The sequence below is a fragment of the Monodelphis domestica genome, chromosome 3 (genome assembly GCF_027887165.1).
Source record: "Monodelphis domestica isolate mMonDom1 chromosome 3, mMonDom1.pri, whole genome shotgun sequence".
Classification (NCBI taxonomy): Eukaryota; Metazoa; Chordata; class Mammalia; order Didelphimorphia; family Didelphidae; genus Monodelphis; species Monodelphis domestica.
In genome coordinates, this window is record NC_077229.1 from 3,375,702 (window position 1) to 3,396,555 (window position 20,854).

At 46.7% G+C, this 20,854-nt stretch overlaps 1 pseudogene; it reads right to left on the bottom strand.

Annotated features, from left to right (window-relative positions):
* Positions 1–20,854, bottom strand: part of LOC100617687 (zinc finger protein 420-like) — a 60,470-nt pseudogene that overhangs the window by 11,594 nt on the left and 28,022 nt on the right.

The following is a 20,854-nucleotide window of genomic DNA, read 5'->3' on the forward strand; positions in this document are numbered from 1 at the left end:
CCTACCCTCCTCCTCCCTCAATATGTCCCTTTACCACCCTCTTCTGAAGCCTTTAGCTTTGCCCCTCACCCCCCTTCTTCCTTGAGTGGTCTATGACGTTTATGAGGGAAAACTTTTCTCTCTTCCTTTCTCAAGTAAAAGGGTTTATTGGGAACAACAGGATAAGGAAGGATGATGAGGTGAGAGGGATGGGGTTATCCCTAGTCTATAATGAGGATTGTTACATCTGGAGACTTCCTCAGCTGCATTGGATGGCCGTGCTGTCTTTTGTGCTCCAACACGCCCTGAGCACTCCACAGTGCTTTGCTGTGTCGCCATCTCAGCCCTTGAACCTTCTTATTGGTTTCTTCCGCCTGTTCTGCCGAAGCAGTCTTCACATGCTGGGTGAGCAAAGCCCTGGTTCACCAGGGGTTGATGACCCGATGGCTACCCTCACAAGGTTTAGCCGGCCTGTCGAAGCCATTACCCGGTGTGTGGCCGCTGCCACATGCTAGCAGCTACTGGGAGCCACAAGTGAGAGCTGGGTGTCAGCTGGGGGTCAAAGGCTGGAGAGCTGCCCTAGGAGGGCATGACAAGCCCTCCATACCAGAGATACTACCCCTCCCTGAGCACCCCATAAGATTCAAGTCTCTCCAAGCCACGGCGCAGAGTGAGATCAGGAAGATGCAAGACCGATGGTGGGAAAAAAAGGCAGAAGAAATCCAGCATTTCGCTGATACGAAAAACTACAAACAATTTTTCAGTGCCCTCAAGACTGTCTATGGGTCATCAAAACCCACCACCACTCCCTTGCTATCCTCTGACGGTGACACTCTCATAAAAGATAAAAAAGGCATCAGCAACAGGTGGCAAGATCACTTCAGTCAGCTTCTCAACTGACCCTCTTCAGTCGAGCCCCTGACCAGATCCCCCAAAACCGCACCATTGAACAATTTGACGTCCCCCCTTCAATAGAGGAAGTCCAAAAAGCCATTAAACAAATGAGTGCTAGCAAGGCACCCGGTAAAGAAGGGATCCCAACCAAGGTGTACAAGGCCTTAAATGGAAAGGTGCTCCAGGCATTCCACATAGTGCTGATCAGCATATGGGAAGAGGAAGACATGCCCCCAGAACTCAGAGATGCTTCCATCGTAGCCCTATACAAGAACAAAGGCTCACGAGCAGCCTGTGACAGCTACAGAGGCATCTCACTATTCTCCACTGCTGGAAAGATCCTCGCCCGTGTTATACTCAACAGACTCCTGTCATCTGTTTCGGAGCAGGATCTGCCTGAATCACAATGTGGCTTCCGACCAGATCGCAGCACCATTGACATGGTCTTCACGGTGAGGCAAATGCAGGAAAAATGCCTTGAGCAGAACCTGAGTCTCTACATTGTCTTCATAGACCTGACAAAGGCGTTCGACACAGTGAACAGGGACGCATTGTGGGTGATCCTCAGCAAGCTCGGTTGCCCAGCAAAATTCGTCAAACTGATCCAGCTCTTTCATGTCGACATGACGAGGGAAATCCTATATGGTGGACTTCTGATCGCTTCAACATCTCCAACGGTGTGAAACAAGGCTGTGTCCTCGCTCTGGTACTATTCTACCTATTTTTCACCCAAGTATTACGACATGCTGTGATGGATCTAGACCTGGGCGTCTACATCAAATATCGACTGGATGGCTCACTATTCGACCTTCGCCGCCTGACTGCAAAAACAAAGACAACAGAGAGACTCATCCTGGAAGCTCTCTTCGCAGATGACTGTGGTCTCATGGCCCACCAAGAAAATCATCTCCAAACCATTGTGGACAGGTTCTCCACCGCAACAAAACTGTTTGGCCTGACCATCAGCCTCAGCAAAACAGAGGTGCTGTTCCAATCTGCACCAGGGAGGACAAATTAACCAGCTGTGCATTACAATCAACAGCACGCAGCTTTCTAACGTCAACACTTTCAAGTAACTGGGCATCACCATTGCCAACGATGGGTCCCTAGACCACGAGATCAATGCCAGGATCCAAAAGGCCAGCCAGGCACTCGGGCAGCTGCTCTGCAAAGTCCTCCAACACAGAGGTGTAAACACTGCAACAAAGCTCAAAGTGTACAACGCAGTGGTCCTAAGCTCGCTCCTGTACGGTTGTGAGACATGGACACTGTACCTGAAGCACATGAAGCAGCTGGAGCAATTCCACCAACGCTCCCTCCGGTCAATCATGAGGATCCGATGTCAGGACCGAATCACCAACCAGGAAGTCCTCGACAGAGCCAACTCCACCAGCATCCAAGTCATGGTCCTCAAAACCCAGCTACGATGGTCTGGACACGTCATCCGCATGGACTCACAGCGAATACCAAGACAGGTATTCTATGGTGAACTGTCAGCTGGACTCAGGAAACAAGGCCGACCGAAGAGAAGATTCAAGGATCAGCTAAAGTCCAACTTGAAGTGGGCTGGCATGACACCAAGGCAACTAGAACTCGCTGCCTCTGACAGAAGCAGATAGCGAACCCACATTAACCAAGCCGCCACCACCTTTGAAGATGAGCGACGTCGACGTCTTGCTGCTGCGTGTGAACGCCGACACCAGGCCACAACCGCACCTCCCGTAACAACTGGCATCCCATGCCCCATGTGCCACCAACTCTGAGCCTCAGCGTTTGGACTCCAAAGCCACATGAGGGTACACCGTAGATGAAACTGCACAAAGACAATAGTCATTCTCGGTCACTGAGAGACTACCACTAGACTAGATAATGAAGATTAGGAGGATTTGGGGAAATGTCAGTCCTGTCACAGCTGTGACACAAACGTCTGTCAGAGAGATGTCAAGGACAATTTATCTACTTCTATCTTATTCTAATCAGCCCAGTATATGACGGTGTCGAATTTAAAATGGTTGATGGCCTTAAATTGTTGTAGATAAAAGAGTGGTTGAGTAAATATGACCGCTTTAAATATGTTTCTCTCAACGTCACACGGAATCCTCGGCTGTTGCTACGACCTCCATTCCATCCCCATATTCAAATTTAACCGTTATGTCACCTCCGTTACTTTGAATGGGATGATTGTGTTCAAACGTAATTTCAGCTTCATTTTCACTTAATTTTGTCTTATCTAAATCACGCATTTCTGGATGGAAGGTTTCAGCTTCTGGATTCGAACTAGATGTTTTTTCAAAGGGTACCTTTGCCATGAAGCTATTTCCAGAATTAACTAAGTTTGGTGAGGGGTCATCTGTGAATGGTTTTAAAGCTTTGTCGTCTTTAGCAACAGTAACCTTTAGGGAATTGAGATTATGAGCCTCTGTATCTGTCACTAACTCCTGCTTGAGGCTCTTGTGATTGTTCTTTTCTTTTGCACAAGTCAATCCCATTATCAAATCTACACTGGAAAAAGTTCTCTAGAAATGTTTTTATTTCATCGACACTCTTTTCCTGTTTGGGGACTATGTAGCTTTTCTGTAATCTCATTTGCAATTTGTGATGTGATTTCTTTTATTTCCTTTTCTGTCTCTCTCACTTGTTCCTGCCTTTCCCTTGCTTTATTGCAATAGCTTTCACTCACAGATTCACTTTCTTACACTGAGTTTTCACCATTTCCCAACTTTTTTTCTATTAGTTTTAACTGCAGCCTCATTCTCACGACTTCTTCTATCTCCATTTGACTCACAAAATACCTTAAAGGCCTGGCTTCATAACTCTTCCCTAACCATGTCTGAGTACTTAGGTCGGGCTCCAGCTTTTATAGCCTGTTGCATCTCATGCAAGTGCAGAGCTTGCTTTGAGGACTTTAACGTGCAGTGAGAAGAGCAAGAGGACTTTTTGTACCTAGTTTGTGTATTTCGTGTGTTCTTACTAGTCCCATGTTCCTTCTTTAAAAGCACTTTTTAATCAAGTGGCCTTTCTTGGGGCAAAAGAAACATTCCCTGGTTTCTCTCTGCACTGGTTTTTGTCTGCAACCAGGTTTCTTGTAACTAGATGTTGTGTAAGTCTTAACCGTGCTTAGATTCTTGATTTCTTCTATCTCCTGATCATTAGGATGTTTCTCAGTCATTTCTAATTTTTCTTTTAGGTCCCAGACTTGTTTGTTTTCTTCTGATTTACTATAACGTAAGTTGTTGTCTCATGCAATTCTATCAGGCCAACCGAGTCATACTTAGGGAAATAGTGCTTGAAGAAATTTTTTTAATAACTGCATGATGTCATTTTAATTAGGCCCTTATGCAAGGGCGAGCTAGCTATAGGTTTATTTTCCTTTACTTAGAACTTTTACACACAAGACTTTGATATTTTGTATTTCTTTCACAAGTCATTTTTTTCCCCTTTTATTGGGATTTTATGTTTTGGATGTCTCCTGTGTGGAAGAGTCATGAAGAGAGAAGTTCATGCTTGCAACACAAGAGTAAAGGACCTCATCTATCAATCAAGGTGCACATTCCAAATTAGAATGTTCCCAGGAAAGGCAATTGGAGCCTGGCCAGAGGAGATGAACTGAAAGACTTCTTCTCTGGGGGGGTTTTCTGACTAAGGTGGAGACTGGCTTTCTCCTCACCTATGAAGAGAGAGACCTTTGTGGCCTTTGATAGAGTCTGGATTTAAATGACTCAAGGAGAGATTATCTGGCTGGTTTAAAGAAGAAAAGAAGAAAAATACTTGTCCTCCACACTCTCTGTCCCTATGACAAAGTTGTGACAGGACTGACATTTCCAAAAACCCTCCTCATTCTCCTTATAGATTAGGGACATCCCTATCTATCCCTTTTACCTCAATGCCCATAATGTTGTTCCCAATAAACCCCTTACGTTAGAAAAGAAAATAAAGGAGTTTTTCCTCATAAATTTCACAGTTCACTCAGGGGTGGGAAGGACAGGAAGCCAAAGGCTTCAAGAAGAGGGTGGTTAAGGGAGGGGAAGGGAGGAGGAGGTTAGGAAATATCTTGATCTATTAGCCATCAATACTGATCAAAAGGGAAGCCCAGAGTACCCCACTAGTAGTGTCTCTCTATTTCTCAGAAGTACCACTATCTAACTTACAACTAAGAACCCTCAGGTTTCCCCTGGTATCTCTCTAGTCAGACAGAGTATCCATTTGCCACATCCAGAAATATTCCTCACAGATTATATTTTTCTAATACACTTGCCAATTGATTAATATACCTCTCGATTCAGCCTTGCATCACTGATTTCTGTGTTTCTCAACATCCTCCTCAGGAGGAATGTATTATTACTCTAAACTGCAAAGTTTAAATTCTTTTGAGAGAAACCTCAGGATAAGAAACATGCTACTTCCCTGAATTGTTGATTACGTAAAACACAAAAACTTCTGCACAGAACCTTAAACTCTGTTTCCCTCAGTTTCCTCTACTGTGAAATGAGGAGAATAAGAACATTCACCCCCAGTGTTATTATGCAGATGGCTGAAAGCAGATTTTTAGGAGAACACAAAGCACTCTAGTCTATATCCCATTCTTTGCCACTGGGCCGGATGCCTTTCTAACAAGCCCAGGACATCTCAGGACCTCCCTAAGCCTATTTGCACAGAAAACTTCCAGGCCTTCCAGAAACTCGATCCTTTCTCTCCAGCCTGTCCAACAAGGGAAGGACTAGACCAGTGAGAAATTCTATTGAACAGAGAAGGAATGTAGCCGGCTGCTGGCTCTGGTACAAACAGGTCTGCTCAAGAACACTTGAAGCTCCTCTTTTGAGAAAAAGGCCCCATTTCTGTTGGGCTCACCCCAAAGTCCTCGGACTTCCTCTGGGTCAGGGAGCTCAGCAGAAGGCCAGTGAGGGGGTCACACCCTGGAGTGGATACCAGTCCCAGGGGAGCTCTTTGTGAGCCTCCCAAGCTGCCTCATTCTAGCTGTCATGGGCAAGGACCCTGACCATTCCTACAACAGGCTCCACTGGCATATAGTGACCTTCCAGCCCTTCCTCTCCCCTCACACCTCCCTCCTCCTCCTCCTCTGACCCAGGGACACTGGCCTCCTGGCTGATCCTTGGCCAAGACCTTCCATGGTTTGATTTTGGGACTTCCTAGGGACTGTCTGTCTCCCTGCAGGGAAGGTTCTTCCTCCTGCCTCTGGCCTGGGAGCTTCCTTTGAATCCCAGCTAAATCCTGCCCTCAGGAACCCATGATCTCACCAGAATCCTGAGAGTCTTCCCTCCAAAAATGCCTGCCTCCATCCAGCCAACATAGAGCTTATTTGGACATGGCTGAGGGGTCTCCTGGGTCAGACTGGGGGGGGTGTGGAGGGCAGCCGATGGCTTCCCCCTTCCTTTGGGCTGAGCAGTGCCAGGCACACACCAGGATGTTCCTCCACACTGGCTGACTTGGACTAAGAAGTGGGAGAAAGGAAGGAGCCGGAGAGACCCAGGAAGCCTCGAGGACTTGAGGCAGAAGCTAGTGAGCAGCACCAGAGGACAAAGTCTTCCCTGGGGACGGCACAGACCAGGGGATACCCTCAGGCTCTGCTCAAGGCCAGACTCAGGAGGGAACAGGAGAAAAGCAGCAGAGGAAGAAGGTGTGAGTGTCACCAGGCAAACAGAGAGAGCAAAGACACAATACCTAGACAGGGAAGAAGGAGTTGATGGTCGTCCTTAGCTCTCACTTGTGTCCAGAAAGAAGTCTGATATGGGAGGCAGCCGCTGGGGGGAGCTCTTGTAGTCTGAGTTCCCCAGGGGCCAAGGAATCACTCCGAAAGCGGAGGAGTACAGAAGGGCTGTTCCCCCTACCAGGGATGTGGGGACAGAAATGGCCTAGGAAGCAGGGAGCAGCTTCCCCGTCCATCCTGTGTCAGAGCCAGGGAAGGGCCTCCCTGGCTGAGGGGACTCCCATCTGGCACTGGAATGCACTTACCTGGGCTGGGAGTCTGTCCCTCTCCAAGGCCATCCCTGGTACTCCAGGCTCCTTGTCGAGGAAGCAACGTAGCCCCAGTGAGTCCCTCTGGTGAAGCTCCTCCATCTTTTCCAGGCCTCGTGTCTATGAGGGTTAAATGAGGAGTTTTTGTTTTTGAATATTTTTCATTTGAATTTATATAGCTTAGAACATTTTTCCTTGGTTACAATCATCACATTATTTCCCTCCCATCCATCCATCCACCCTTCAGGTAGCCATCTAGCAATTTCACCGGGTATGCCGACGAGCGGTGACCCGGGCCCCCTTGCCCCGCGGGTGGGGGCCCCCAAGGATGCGTGCATTTATCAGACCAAAACCAACCCGGTTACTTCCTCCCAACCAGGGGCAGGTGTGGATTTTTGAGTAATTCACACCAGGAAAGCTCTGAGTAAGTTTCCCAGTTCTTTTTGTTCCTTGTAAAATTCACAAGTTGCTTGACCTTTATACGTCCTTAGCACCCCTTTGTATTAGTTCTAAAAATAGGCATGGCTTAAGTATGGGTTTAAGTACTTTTCATGGTTCAGCAAGGAGTTCTCAACTTTATCTTCCTCTAAAGTATGCTTAAGTATGTGTGGAATAAGGTCAGAGTCCTCACATTCCTGATCAAGTACCTTCATTGTTTAAAATGGGGAATGGTCTTAACCAAATGTTCTAGTCTAAGAACCTTTTAACATTCACAAGTCTGAGAAATTTCAAGGTTTACATTTTACAGGTGACCTTGATCAGAACCTCTTTCCATGTTGGTGTTTGCACTAGGATGTTCATTTAGAGTCTCCATCTCCAGCCATACCCCCTCGACTCGTGTAATCAAGGAGTTGCTTCTATTCCCAGTTTTCCCTCTGAATGTGGATAGTGTTATTTCTCATAGATCCCTCCAAGATGTTCAGGAAAACTGCATTTCCAATAATGGAGAAGTCAATTACATTTGATTGTACCACAGTGTATCCATCTCTGTGTACAATGTTCTCCTGGTTCTGCTACTTTCACTCTGTATCACTTCCTGGAGGTTGTTTCAGTTCACATATAATTCCTCCACTTTATTATTCTTTTGAACACAATAGTATTCCATCACCAACAGATACCATAATATGTTCGGCCATTCCCCAATTGAAAACCATCCCTTCATTTTCCAATATTTTGCTACCACAAACAGCACAGCTATAAATAGTCTTGTACAAGTCTTTTTCCTTATTATCTCTTTAGGGTACAAACCCAGCAGTGCTATAGCTGAATCAAAGGGCAGACAGTCTTTTATTGCCCTTTGGGCATAGTTCCAAATTGCCCTCCAGAATGATTGGATCCATTCACAACTCCAAAACAATGCATTAATGTCCCAACTTTGCCATATCCCATCTAGCATTCATTACTTTCCTTTGCTGTCATGTTAGCCAATCTGCTAGGTGTGAGGTGATATCTCAGAGTTGTTTTGATTTGCATTTCTCTGATTATAAGAGATTTAGATCAAGTTTTCATGTGCTTTACTTTAATTTTTTTTTGTTATAATACTCACTTTATTTCCCTCCCTCCCCTCCACTCACCCATATTGCAGTTGAAGAGATATTTCATAGGTATTACTTCTATCCTTCATCAGAACCTGTTTCAATGATGTTATCTGCACTAGGATATTCGTTCACAGTCTTCATCCCCAACCATATCCCTTTGACCCATGTATTCAAGCAGTTGTTTTTCTTCGGTGTTTTTCCTCTCACAGTGTTTCCTCTGAATGTAGATAGTGGTTTTTCTCATAGATTCCTCAAAGTCATTAAGGATCCCTGCACTGACACTAATGGAGAAGTCCATTACATTTGATTATCAGGCTCTATGTATAATGATTTCTTGGTTCTGCTCCTCTCACTCTGCATCAATTTGTGGAGATTATTCCAGTCTCCATGGAATTCCACCACTTTATTAATATTAATCCTTTGAGCACAATAGTATTCCATCACTAACAGATACCACAATTTGTTCAGCCATTCATTCCCCAATTGAAAGGTAGCCCCTCATTTTCCAATTTGTTGCCACCACAAAGAGAACAGCTACAAATATTTTTACATGTCTTTTTTCTTACTATCTCTTTGGGGTACAAACTCAGCAGTGCTACGGATAGATCAAAGAGCAGACAGTCTTTTACCTCCCTTTCGGCATAGTTCCGAATTGGTCTCCAGCACGGTTGGATCAATTCACGAGATTATTAATGTCCCTACTTTACCACATCCCCTCCAACATTCATTACTTTCCTTTGCTTTCATGTTGGCTAATCTGCTAGGTGTGAGGTGATACCTCAGAGTTGTTTTGATTTGCATTTCTCTGATTATTAGAGATTGAGAGCATTTTTTCATGTGCTTATTAATAGTTTTGATTTCCTTAACTGAAAATTGCCTATTCATGTCTCTTGACCATTTATCAATTGGAGAATGGCTTGATTTTTTTGTATAATTCGTTTAGTTCTTTATAAATTTGAGTAATTAGACCTTTTTCAGAGGTTTTTGTAATGAAGATTGTTTCCCAATTTCTTGCTTCCCTTCGAATTTTGGATGTATCAATTCTGTTTATACAAAACCTTTTTAATTTGATGTCATCAAAATTGTTGATTTTTACAGTTTGTGATTTTTTTTCTACCTCTTGCTTGGTTTTAAAATCTTTGTTTCCCAAACCTCTGACAAGCATACTATTGTGTGTTTGCCTAATTTGGTTGTATTTTCCTTCGTTATTTTATTTATTTGTTTAATATACATAGATTTTGCATTCTTTTCCCAAAAGTTTAACTTTCTTCCATTTTTTCTTCATGTTTTTGGGTTTTTTTCCCTCTTCTTTTATAATTGACTCATATACTCCCATAACTCAACCTCGACCCACTTCAGGGGGGAATGGGATTTTTATCAAAATCAAAGATTGGAAAATTTTTGTGTGAGAAAGATCTTCAAGGAAAGAAGCTTGCTAATTCCTAAATCCAGAGAATGAACTGTTTGCAGAAAGATGCCTGAGAACCTACACTACATCAAGAAGATTCAGAATGAACTTTGGGTGTTGTTGAACATTTAACTTGAATGTATGCTCTTAAGCCAAAAGGGGATTGCCCCCATGTGGTTTTTGTCAATGCGCCAAGCAAACATTGGTTTTGCTGTCTCTCTCTTTTATTCCCCTCTTATCTCTAATTATTGTAGTTTCCTCTTAGAAGAGAACATTTTCTATGCACCAGCAGTTAGAAGAATTTAAAGGTGCAGGATGATTATATTTAGTGATTCATTGGGGAGACTAGTCCCCTAATCATCATCAGGGGGATTGTGACTTTGAGATTTTCTCCATTGTCCTTAGTCTTAGAATTCTAGCAACCAGGAATGTCTACACCCCTACTTAAGGATTAAGTGTTGAGGAGGATGGCCTATGACTGACATGAGCTACCAAATGACAAATAAGAAACAACTGACAGACCCCATGGGCTGTCCTGAGTCAAGCTTAAGCTACCCGTGGTACATGTGAGACGCAGGAAGTGATATAAAGAATGGTCTATATATTTCATGTCACTTCCTCTAGCCGAGTTCTCACTATTGCTTGGGAACTGCTGGTGGGGTTTTTTGTGTGTGGCTTGCCAGTGTGGTGACTGGGAATAGCTCTTTAGCATGTATTAGGTGAGGCATCTTCCCTGATCGACTTTGGTGAGTTCACCGATTCCTCCTTTCCTTGACCTCCAATTCTAGTCTGGCTTGCCTGAGCAATCCAACTCCCTTTCCTCTCTCTCTTCTTCTTAATTTCTTCCTTCTATTTTAATAAACCACCATCAAAATCTCAAACTGACTGGAGTCTTTTGTTGGGATTGAATTTTAAGCCCTGGTGACCACTAGTATAATATATTCAATCAACAACCCTAAATTTACACTTAACAAGGTAGAGCTGAAACCCCCCAGACAGGGAAGGGGCCTGAGGGCTCTGCCAGAAAGGGGAGCAGGAAAGTAAGAGAAGGGGAGCCATGGGAGGGGTTGGAAGGCACACGGTCCAACAGAACTCCTGGCAGGGAGGGCAGGGGCCCTAGAGAGACTCAAGTGTTCCCCAGGGCACTTGAGCCTGGGGAACATAAAAATAAATTTGCGAGTTATAAAAATAAATTATTGAGATGGAAAAACTGTTCCAACATAGGTTCAAAATTTTTCAAAACTGTTTGGACACTTTCGGATACTTTTGATAGAGGTCATCAAAAGTATCCTAAATGATGAAGTGAAGTTCAAATATGAACTTCCCTTCAGGGCCCCGTAAAGGATGCTAAAGACACTCTTATTATAAACATAAAAGATTTACTGAAATATATAAGGATAAATGAAGGATGTCTAATTCTAAGGGATTCTAAATCCACCCAAATAAAGTCCCAGATTCCACAAGGAACCGCTTCTGTGTTGTTTCACAGGCTACACTACTCCTCTGTAAACCTCAAAATTCCTTAGACTTATAAATGTTGGAAATTTCACCATTGGGATATTTCATACTTGGAAAATTTCTTACTGATAGTCTATTGGAATGGGAACCCCATTGGCATGGGATGTTCCTTCTCTTCCCTTCTTAAGATTACTTTAGGACAGAAACCCTTTGCTGAACAATGGAAAGGACTTTGACCTATGCTTAAGCATAGAACAGGAATTTCTTTGAGTCTTGATTGATTTTAGAATTGATACAATGGAGATACTTGGAATAAATCTCCACCCTATTCAGTCCTAATAGGATTGAGTAAGGGCTGCAGCCTAGATCAAAATTTAATTATTTCTAAATCTCTACCATACTCAAGTTAACAGGATTTAGAAAGGGCTGTAGCAAAGAAGTAAAGATTTAATCATTTGAAAAATATGACCTTCAACAGACATGTGCAAAAGCCAGAAACCTCTGGGCGGTCCTGGGTTAAGCAGAGCCTCCATTGACAGGGAAATTGATGAAGAGTGATTGGTAGATGTGAGGACCGAGGGGAGGCAACTTGGATGGTTTCCTTAAAGATAGGGGGTCTGAAGACTCAAGGAGGTGGAGGAGTTTTTGGTCGGTGTGGTTCCTGGGCTCTGAGAAGGCTTGCTCTGAAGGAAGCTGAAGGTGGGGGCCTCTGAGACTGTTTCTCCATTTTGGACACGTGAGTAATAGGGACTGATCTCTTTTCTTTGCCCCAGCTATCTAAGGGCTTGGGCCTTTTGGCCCAGGCTAAACAGAAGGGGTATTTAAGCCCTATTCCCTTCTCTCCCCTTTCTCTCTCCCTCTCTATCTCTAATTCCTTTCTTACTCCTATTGTAATTAAACTCCAAAAAAGGCTGACGGCTGACTTGAGTTTTTCATTTAGGAATTACATAGCTGATTCCTTGGCGACCTTAAATTAATATATATCAGTCTTTTAAAGTGATTCCCTTGTTACACCTCCCTGATCGGACTAATCCAAATTTATGCTAGCTACATAAAAACTACCACTATTATCCTCAGAAATCTTAACTTTTCCTTCATATTATTGAATCTCAGAGATTTCCAGGTAAGCATGAGGGCAGTCTAGATGCGGGACACTTCCTCTCCCCAGCACCCACTGACACAGACTACCTCAAAAGAACATTAAAACCATTTTCAAAAGAATGGAGGGACCCTACAGTAGGACGCAGCATTGAGGGCACATGGGATTTGGTCATTTCCACCGTATAAGAGGCTGAAAAAGCTCCCGTACAAAAATGAGCCCATCCACCCTACCCCACCCCACCCACGAAGCCAGAATCAGAGCCAGCGAGCACCAAGGAGGCCTTGCAGCATCAGATCTAAAACTATACTATAAAGCAGTGGTCATCAATACAATTTGGGACAGAGCTGGCTGTCAGAACTCAGTTCAGGAGTTAAGGATTTCAGTGAAGAATTAGTTTGCTTGGGACAAATCTTGTGGTGAGTGGATTAAAGACTGACTTAATTTGTGGATTAAAGACTGACTTAATTTCTCTCTTAAGGAGAAAGGCCTAGGCCTAGCCTTTCCTATTACTTCCTTTTACTCTGTCTCTCTCTCCCTTTCTTTAATTCCTTAATTTGTATTCATTAAAATCTCCATAAATCCCAGCTCACTTGGGTATTTCATATTTGGGAATTTTTCCCATGGCGACCACTTATTTTTGATTTAACTCAAGACACTAAAATTATCTTTTGGTTTTGGCAATTCACAGTCTTTTAAAACCACATTTTCGTGCTCACGGTCAAAACACCGAAGAAAAGCAACTGCTTGATTAATTGGGTCGAAGGGATATGGTTGGGGATGTAGACTCTGAAGGAACATCCTAGTGCAAACACCAACAATATGGAAATGGATTCTGATCAAGGACACGTGTAATACCCAGTGGAATTGTGTGTTGGCTATGGGAGGGGATAGGGAGGGGAGGGAGGGATAGAAAATGATTCTTGTAACTAAGGAATAATGTTCAAAATTCACCAAATAAAAGAAGAAATTAAAAAAAAAAAGAAAAAAAACCAATTATTGAGTCTCAACAAGAATCAAGAGTCTGTTAACAGGCTCAGAGTCCAAACCAAACCATTGACCAGGTTTTTCTTTGGTCTTCTCAGAGTTAAACAATTCATAAAACCACAATAGATAGTCAATAGTGTGTCCCAGGTTGGGAAAGGAAAACCCTGAGCTCCTTCAGCTCTTTCCCTCAGACAGAGAAGCAAAGATGTTCCTCCTCCAGCCCTGACAGATTCTCAGGGTGTGTCTTTGCCAACTGCCAGACAGAGTAATTGACACAGAAAACCGGTTTGTAACTGTCACGGCTGAAATTAACTCGCTCTCTCACCTGCTTCAAATTCCGGCTCCTTCTCCAGCAGCCACTTTACTTCTTGTCTCTAAACTAATGAAACAAAACTTATTTTCTAGCATCCTCATTACAGGAAGCAGGATGAAGGCTTGATGGGGTCTCCCTGGAGGCTGGGGGGGGGGGGGGGGAGCCTGGGACCCTCTGGCACAGCTGAGGCTGGGAATCCCTAAAGGGAACTGGAGCCGGGGAGCCCAAGGCCTGATGGGGACCAGCCCAAGGGCCAGGGGGCCAAAGAAGGGGCCAGGAAAGGGCTTTGGCTCAGGGAGGGTCCCAGGCAGGAAGGCAGAGCTCAGGGATCCTCAGAGGGCTGGGTCTGAGGGCAGCCCAGAGGAAGCTCTAAGCAGGAACTGGGGGTCAGGACACCTGGGTCAGGGATCCCTGGGCCCCTGCAATGGCCCCTCTCTCCCTCTAGAATGCACCCCAGGGTTGGGATTCCCCCTGAGTCTCCCCCACCAGTCTGGGCAGGAGAGAGCTCCCCTCCCCCTCCATGCAGTGCCTCCTTCCCTCCCCCACCATCCAAGGGACCCTCCCCTGCGCTCCCCTCAGACTGCCCAGATACAGCCTGAGGAAGGTGGGGGCAGCAGAGAGCTCCTGGGGGAGAGCAGGGCCCCATGGGAGGTACTGAGAGAATGGGAGGCCCACAAGGAGGGGCCTTCTGGGGGTTCTGGGGGAGGTTGAGCCAACTCAGGAGAATCAGAGTGCTTGGGGGGAGGAGAGACATTAGGGAGGGGGAGGGGAACAGGAACAGGGCCCGAATGTGACCACGAGGCCAAGGTGGGTGGAACCTGACAAGAAACTGGCCCGAAGCCAAAGCCCTGCTCTCAGGGGAGGGGGAGGGGCTGCAGCAGGACCCCCGGAGCTCTCCCATCCCAGAAGTACTTAAGTGCCTGCTGGAGGCCCCTTGAGCTGGGGGAGGGTCATGGGGGTCCCTCCCAGTGCTGGGGGGCCCAGCCAGTCTCCAGGAGATCCGACAGCCAGGAAGCCCTTCCGGGGGGCCTGGCCAGGCTGGGGGTTCAAAGACAAATTGGGGAGCCGCCAAGAGCACAGGAAGGGTCTGAGGCCAGACTGGAACCCAGGCCCTCCCCATGCAGGCCCGGCACCCTCCCCTGCGCTCCCCAGCGGCCCAGATGGGGCTCCCTTTAGCAGAGGGCAATCCTGTGGGGGGGGGGGGGTCCTCCTCCTCACTCCTCCCCCCTTCAGACACGGTGTTTCGGCAGGAAAAAAGACCCCGAAGAGGGAGCCGGAGGTCACAGCCGACCCCTGTCAGACACCAGAGCAGCCGCGGGATACATTGTAGCCCACAGAAAATTCGCCCGCCGCCCTGCGGGCCTCCCGTCCTTTCCAGCCACAGCCCCAGCCAGCCTCGGCCAGCAGCGGATTCCTAGGACAATAGGGAAGGGGCGGGGCTCCAGGAGGGCCCTGTCTGCCCCAGAGGGACTCCTCTAAGGGAGGATTCGAACTCAGTCCTCCTCGCTGCCGCCCTCCCCCAGGCTCCCCTCCTCTGACCCCTCCCCTCGCGGGTCCCCCTTTCCCGCAGACCCCCGGCACCACGTCGTAATTACCGAGGCTGGAGACGCAGGACGGAGGGAGCTCCACAGCCGAGTATGGAACCGCGGCGGGAAAAGGTGTGCAGTAGGGAAAGGTGGGGCTCTGGGTACCATCGTAACTTCCGGGTTCCGGGAGGCCTCTGCTCCGCCTCTTGTAGGGATAGACTGCCCCGCCCAGCTGGCCCTCCCCCTCGGCACTCCTGCCCCTTTCTGATCCCTCCCCATCCCTGTCCCCCGATCCTCCCCTTCCTTCCTAGACAACCTTTGGCAGCCTGAACCGCCCCCGCCCCTCCCCCGTGGGTCTGGAGGCGCTGGAGCCTGTGCTCGCCCGCACACTGTAGGGCGCTCCGGTCTCCTGGCTTTCCCGGGCCTCCAGCGTCCCCAGTTCCCAGCTCTTCTCTCTCCTAACACAGCTCGGGGCGCTGCGCTTTCCTCGGGGTCTCTGCATTCCCGCTTTGTGGGAGGCAGGAGGGGGGCCCGAGGGCACCGCGCGGGGCATTGTGGGGAGCAGATCGATCTCTAGGTGGGCTCTGGTGCTCAGATGGGTCCTTTCTCTGGCGCTGCTTCCCAAAGCCAGTCAGGAAGATGCCGGGAGGAGGCCCGAGTGGGGTTCCTGGTCTGGTCCAGCCGGATCCGGGCCTTTTCCGGTGTCGGGCTCCCTTTCTATGTAGCCTGTTAAGGAAGCCCCCTTCTGCCCAGTGAGGCTTCCTGGAGCCTGTCCCCGGCCATCACAGGGCTTCCTTCTGTTAGGATCGTAGTGGAAGACCACCCCAAGGAGCACAGGGACACAATGCAATTTAGGCAAAGGGAAGTCCTTTATTGCTAGCGCTAGGGGAAGCCCAGCAAAAGCGTTCCACCCCCATTCAGTCGGGACAGAGGTGGTATATATTCAAGGGTCCGGGTTAGAAACAGGATGTGCTCAGGGGGCCAGACTTGCAGTTTCCATGTGGCCCGACAGAATTTCTGTGCTTAGCGGTTCCGGCTGGTTCTGTGACAGCTGGGCTTCTTTGGTTCGGGTTCCAGGGGGTGCAGCTCGCTTTGCCCCTCTACATCCCCCACTGGTTGGTCCATAAGGAGAAATCGTTCTCATGGTCACACTTTCACCTATCAGGCAGGTCCTGGAGTCTCAGGACCATGAGCTGGAGAGTATCGACCCTGAACCGAACAGGTGACTGAGGAGAAGGATCAGGAGGGGGCCCAGCAAGGGGGAGACAAGTGGTGTGAGCCGGGAGAGGACTGGAGGATTCCCTGGTGCCGAGGTTTTTATAGTGAGGGCTTTGTCACCCCGGTGCAGGCTTTTCTGAAGTTCGGCCAGAGATTTCCGGGGCTGTGCAGTCTGCCTAAAAACTGCATTCCTCTTTGAAGGCCACACACAGGCCGCCAGGAGTAGGTCAAGCCCCGACTTTGCAGGACTACCTCCGAAAGGGAGGAGGGGGGCTTTTCTAAGGCCTCCAGGGACTTCTCTAGGTGTCAGAGGGCTTCCCTGACTGCTGTCTGCAAGGCTTTAAGATCTGCTTCCTGGTGAGGGAGATCAAAATTGAAAGTTGCCCTGAGAAATTCAGCCAAGAATGCCAAGGCCCCACAGACAGATAAGCTCCAGGCTTGTGCTGGGGCCTGTCCAAGGTCCCTGATAAGCTTCAGCACTGAGACCCCAGGTGCAAAAAGCAACTTTCCAACAAAGGTCATTCATAAAAAAAAGTATTTAAACCCCAGCCTGTGAGAAGCAACTTGGAACACTAGCGACAGAGTTCCCACTGATGCCATCAGTTTTGTTTTTTTAAATAAAGGGCCTGTTCCGTGTCTAGTTACATTGCCGGAAATCCTTCCTTGGTGGGGGGTGAATTCCTGGTTGCTAACATTTGGGTGTTTGCCCGCTTCCCCCACCTTGGAACCCCCGGGCAGGAGGGCCTAAGGCACTGCTATGGACCAGACCTTCAGGTGAGCTGAGTGTTGTGTGGCTGTGGGTGCGAATGGTGACTGAATGTGTATGGGGGAGACGAAGACAACCCCTGATAGGCATAGGGCTCAGTGGGGCATTCGTTCTTGTGGTTTAAACAAGAGCCCCAATGCTAAGCCCCACGGCCCGCCTTTTTCTAAGGCAAGAGGTTTAGCCTGGCAGCATTGGGCTGACCCTCCCACCTGTTTCTGAGTGTGGACTCTGACATGGCTGCAGTTCTGAATCTCTCACGAGAGGGCCAGTCAGCTCCCCAGAGGAAGCATTTGGGGTCAGGGATAGGGAAGGAATAAGGTCCAGGGCACGTCCCGCATTCAGAACTTTCAGGGCATTTGAGGCCCCTGAGCACAGAGTTTGAGTCTCCGTCTACTAGTCAGGTCCTGAGAACGAGATTCCTCGTCTCTGTCAGGTACCCTGGTACTTTGGGGACAGGGTTCGAGTCCCTGTCTAGTTTGGGAAAGGGGTTTTCCAGTCCCCTTTTTGGGAATATATTGCACCCCTAGGAGAGACTGGGGGACACCCCAAAATCTCTAGATGATTTTTAGACACACTGAGTTTGTTTGGGGTTTTTTTGCCACACGGAGGATCGGGTGGCCAGCCGCTGGCTGCTTGCCCCTGATAGATAGAGGGAGGCAGCCAAAGGACTCTGGAGGCTCCTGAAGGGAGTAATTGCGGGTATCAGGTTTCTTTCTTTACTGAGGCTGGCCTGACAGGCAACCAAAGGAAGCAGAAGGAGGGGAAAAAAAGCCAAAGGTCAGGTTTCTTTCCTGATAAAAGCCCAGCTGCTTTGGGGCAGTTGTTAACCCTTTCCTTGCAGCTTCTTGGTCTCGATAATAGAAAACCCGTCTGTTTGTCAAACAGCTTGCTTAGGGGTTTTACGGCCCTCACAAGTACATGCCAAGAAATGAGATCTTAAGATAAGCTCGTAGGATCGGCGCGTTTACGTGTCCGCGTCTCTCGTTTGTCTTCTGGCTTTTGCTGTTTCTCTCGTGTGTGTTTTTGTATTTGGTCGCAGGTATGTGGATGTGTGGGAGCGGGTGTCCTATAGGGTTCTTTGAGTCTTTGCTGTGGCTGGATGAAGGGAAAAAAGGGGGGCTGCAGGGTCACAAAGGAGAATAGATTTTGCACCCCTGCTCCCTCGGCCTGCGTTCCAACCAGGCAGGCTAGGATGAAGGAACACTGAGACAGGCTTCAGGGCGGGAGAGAGCGCAATGACCCGGTCAAAATAATAAACAACCAGATGCTGAATTGGTCACAAAGTTTGGGTTAAAATGCCGGAAGCCACCCCTCTCTGCTCATATATGAACAAAGTATGAATTTTAGATTCAACCCACCCTGCTTAGTCTTTAGAATTCTAGCAACCAGGAATGTATACACCCCCACTTAAGGATTAACTGTTTGGGGGGGATGGTTTGTCACTGACATGTGCTAGAAAGTGACAAATCAGAAACAACTGACCCACCCCCTGGGCTGACCTAAGCCAAGCTTTAGCTACCATTGGTACATGTGAGATGCAAGAAGTCATGAAAAGAACTGCCTATATATTTCGCATCACTTTCTGTGAGCGCTCACTCAGAGGTGTTGGCAGCTCTTGACAGCATTTGGTGTTTTGTGTAGGCAGTGAGGTTACCAGGAGAAGCTTTGAAATGTGGTTTAGGAGAGGTGTCTTCCCTGAGCAACCTTTGTGAGTGATAAGACTTATTCCTCCTTTCCTTGACCCCCTAAAAGCACTATCTCCAAGGAGGCCCATCATCTCAGAAGAGACCTCATGGCTGGAAGCTGAGCTAGATTGAGAAGGCTCCTTGGAGTAGGCCTCTGAACTACCTGGCTCACCAGAGCATTCCAATTCATTTTCCTCTCTTCTTCTTAATTGTTTCCTACTATTGTAATTAAACTACCATAAAAACCCCAAACTTACTTTAGTATTTCATTGGTATTGAATTTAAATCCCTGGTGACCACTAACATAATATATTCAGTCATCAAGCCTAATTTTACCTTTAACAAAAGTAAATGTATTTATAATCTGGGATGCCTAGAGCAGGGGCAGACAGGATAGCCTGTTTTAAATTTGACAGAGCTGACAGGTGTTCTGGCTTTGAGTGGTTCAGACTAAATGCTTTGTTAGTGCTATATATAAGGGGTTTAGTGATTTCCCTATAGCAAGGAATCCACTGTCTACAAAAACCTGTTGTACCTAAGATTCCTTTTTTAATAGTACTTAGTGGTAGAAGCCCTAAATTTTTGAATATTTTCAATGCAATGAGGAGAAATAGAATGGGCACCAGCAGTTAAAATGAACCTTAAATATTCTACTTTGTGGAGATAACAATGAACTTTTGCCTTTGAGACCTTGTGACCTCTTTTATGTAGTTCTAAAAGATGTTTACTACTACTTGACATGCTGTGGCATTTGGTGAGATGAAGAGTAAATCATACACATGTTTAATTAACTTAATTTTAAATTTTATATTTTCTGTGTCTTAGCTTAAAATCCGTACAAACAGGGTAGGGCTTTCCATATACTCTTGTGGTATTGACAACAGGACCACTGGGAACCTTTACAGATAAAGGCAAATATATTCCTGGAATCTTCATTAATAAGATTCCCCACCCCCCACCCCCCAAAAAAAAGCTGTCCACAAATCCACTACAGTAAAGTAAGTGGCTATACTTGGAGTAACGGAAATTATTGTGTTTGCATTTGATATCACAGGATGTCTTTCTACAACATGATTATTTACAACCCTTAAATCTTGGATGTATCAATATACTACTTTACCATCTGGGCCTGATTTTGGCTTTTCACGGGTAAAATAGGTATATTATATTCTGATTTACAAAGAATTATTCCTTGCCCAATTAATGAATTTATTACTAGGGTTATTCCCTCAATTAACTCTTTTGATAGGGTGTACTAAGGAATGGAGGAAGCTGGCCCACCTCTTGTCTTAATTTGAACAGGAACAGCTGATTTAAATGTTGTTTAAACATCAGAGGAAGATGTGGCCCAGAGACTCAAGTATATCGGCTGTTATTTGAAAAGTGGGAGGTTCTTTCACCTCCTGCCTCTCTGAGGGAAATACAGGGAGCAAATTTAAAGATTCCCCAGGCACTTCTAGTGTCATAGTGACATTGAAATGAACATTTCTCAGAATTTACACCTGCCCAGAACTTTGGGGCCGATAAACTGAATGGTAGTTGCACTTAATCCCCAAGTTCTTGTAGATTTCTTGTAGAACCCGGGAAGTGAACTGGGGCCCCTTGTTCGAATCTATGGTATCGGGGATGCCATGTCTTGGTATAATCTCCTTTAGTAGAAATCTCACTACCGTCCCAGTATCATTTTTCTTGGGCAGACATGCTTCAACCCATCTAGTCAGTCTATCCACAATCACCAGTGCATATCTGTATCCCTTCTCTTGGGCATGCTGATATAATCAATCTGAATACACTGGAAAGGCACATAGCTGAGTGGTCTTCCTCCCAAGGCTATACTCTTAAAAGGTCCTTGATTATATCTTCTGCATGTTTCACATGCCTGGCAAGTTCTAATGGCATTTGTTGCTATTCCTGGTGCTGTCCAACACCTCTGTGTGGCATCCAGAATCCCTTGTACCCCGTAATGTCGCTTAGCATGAATTACCGTGCGTAGATGTTGATACAGCTTTT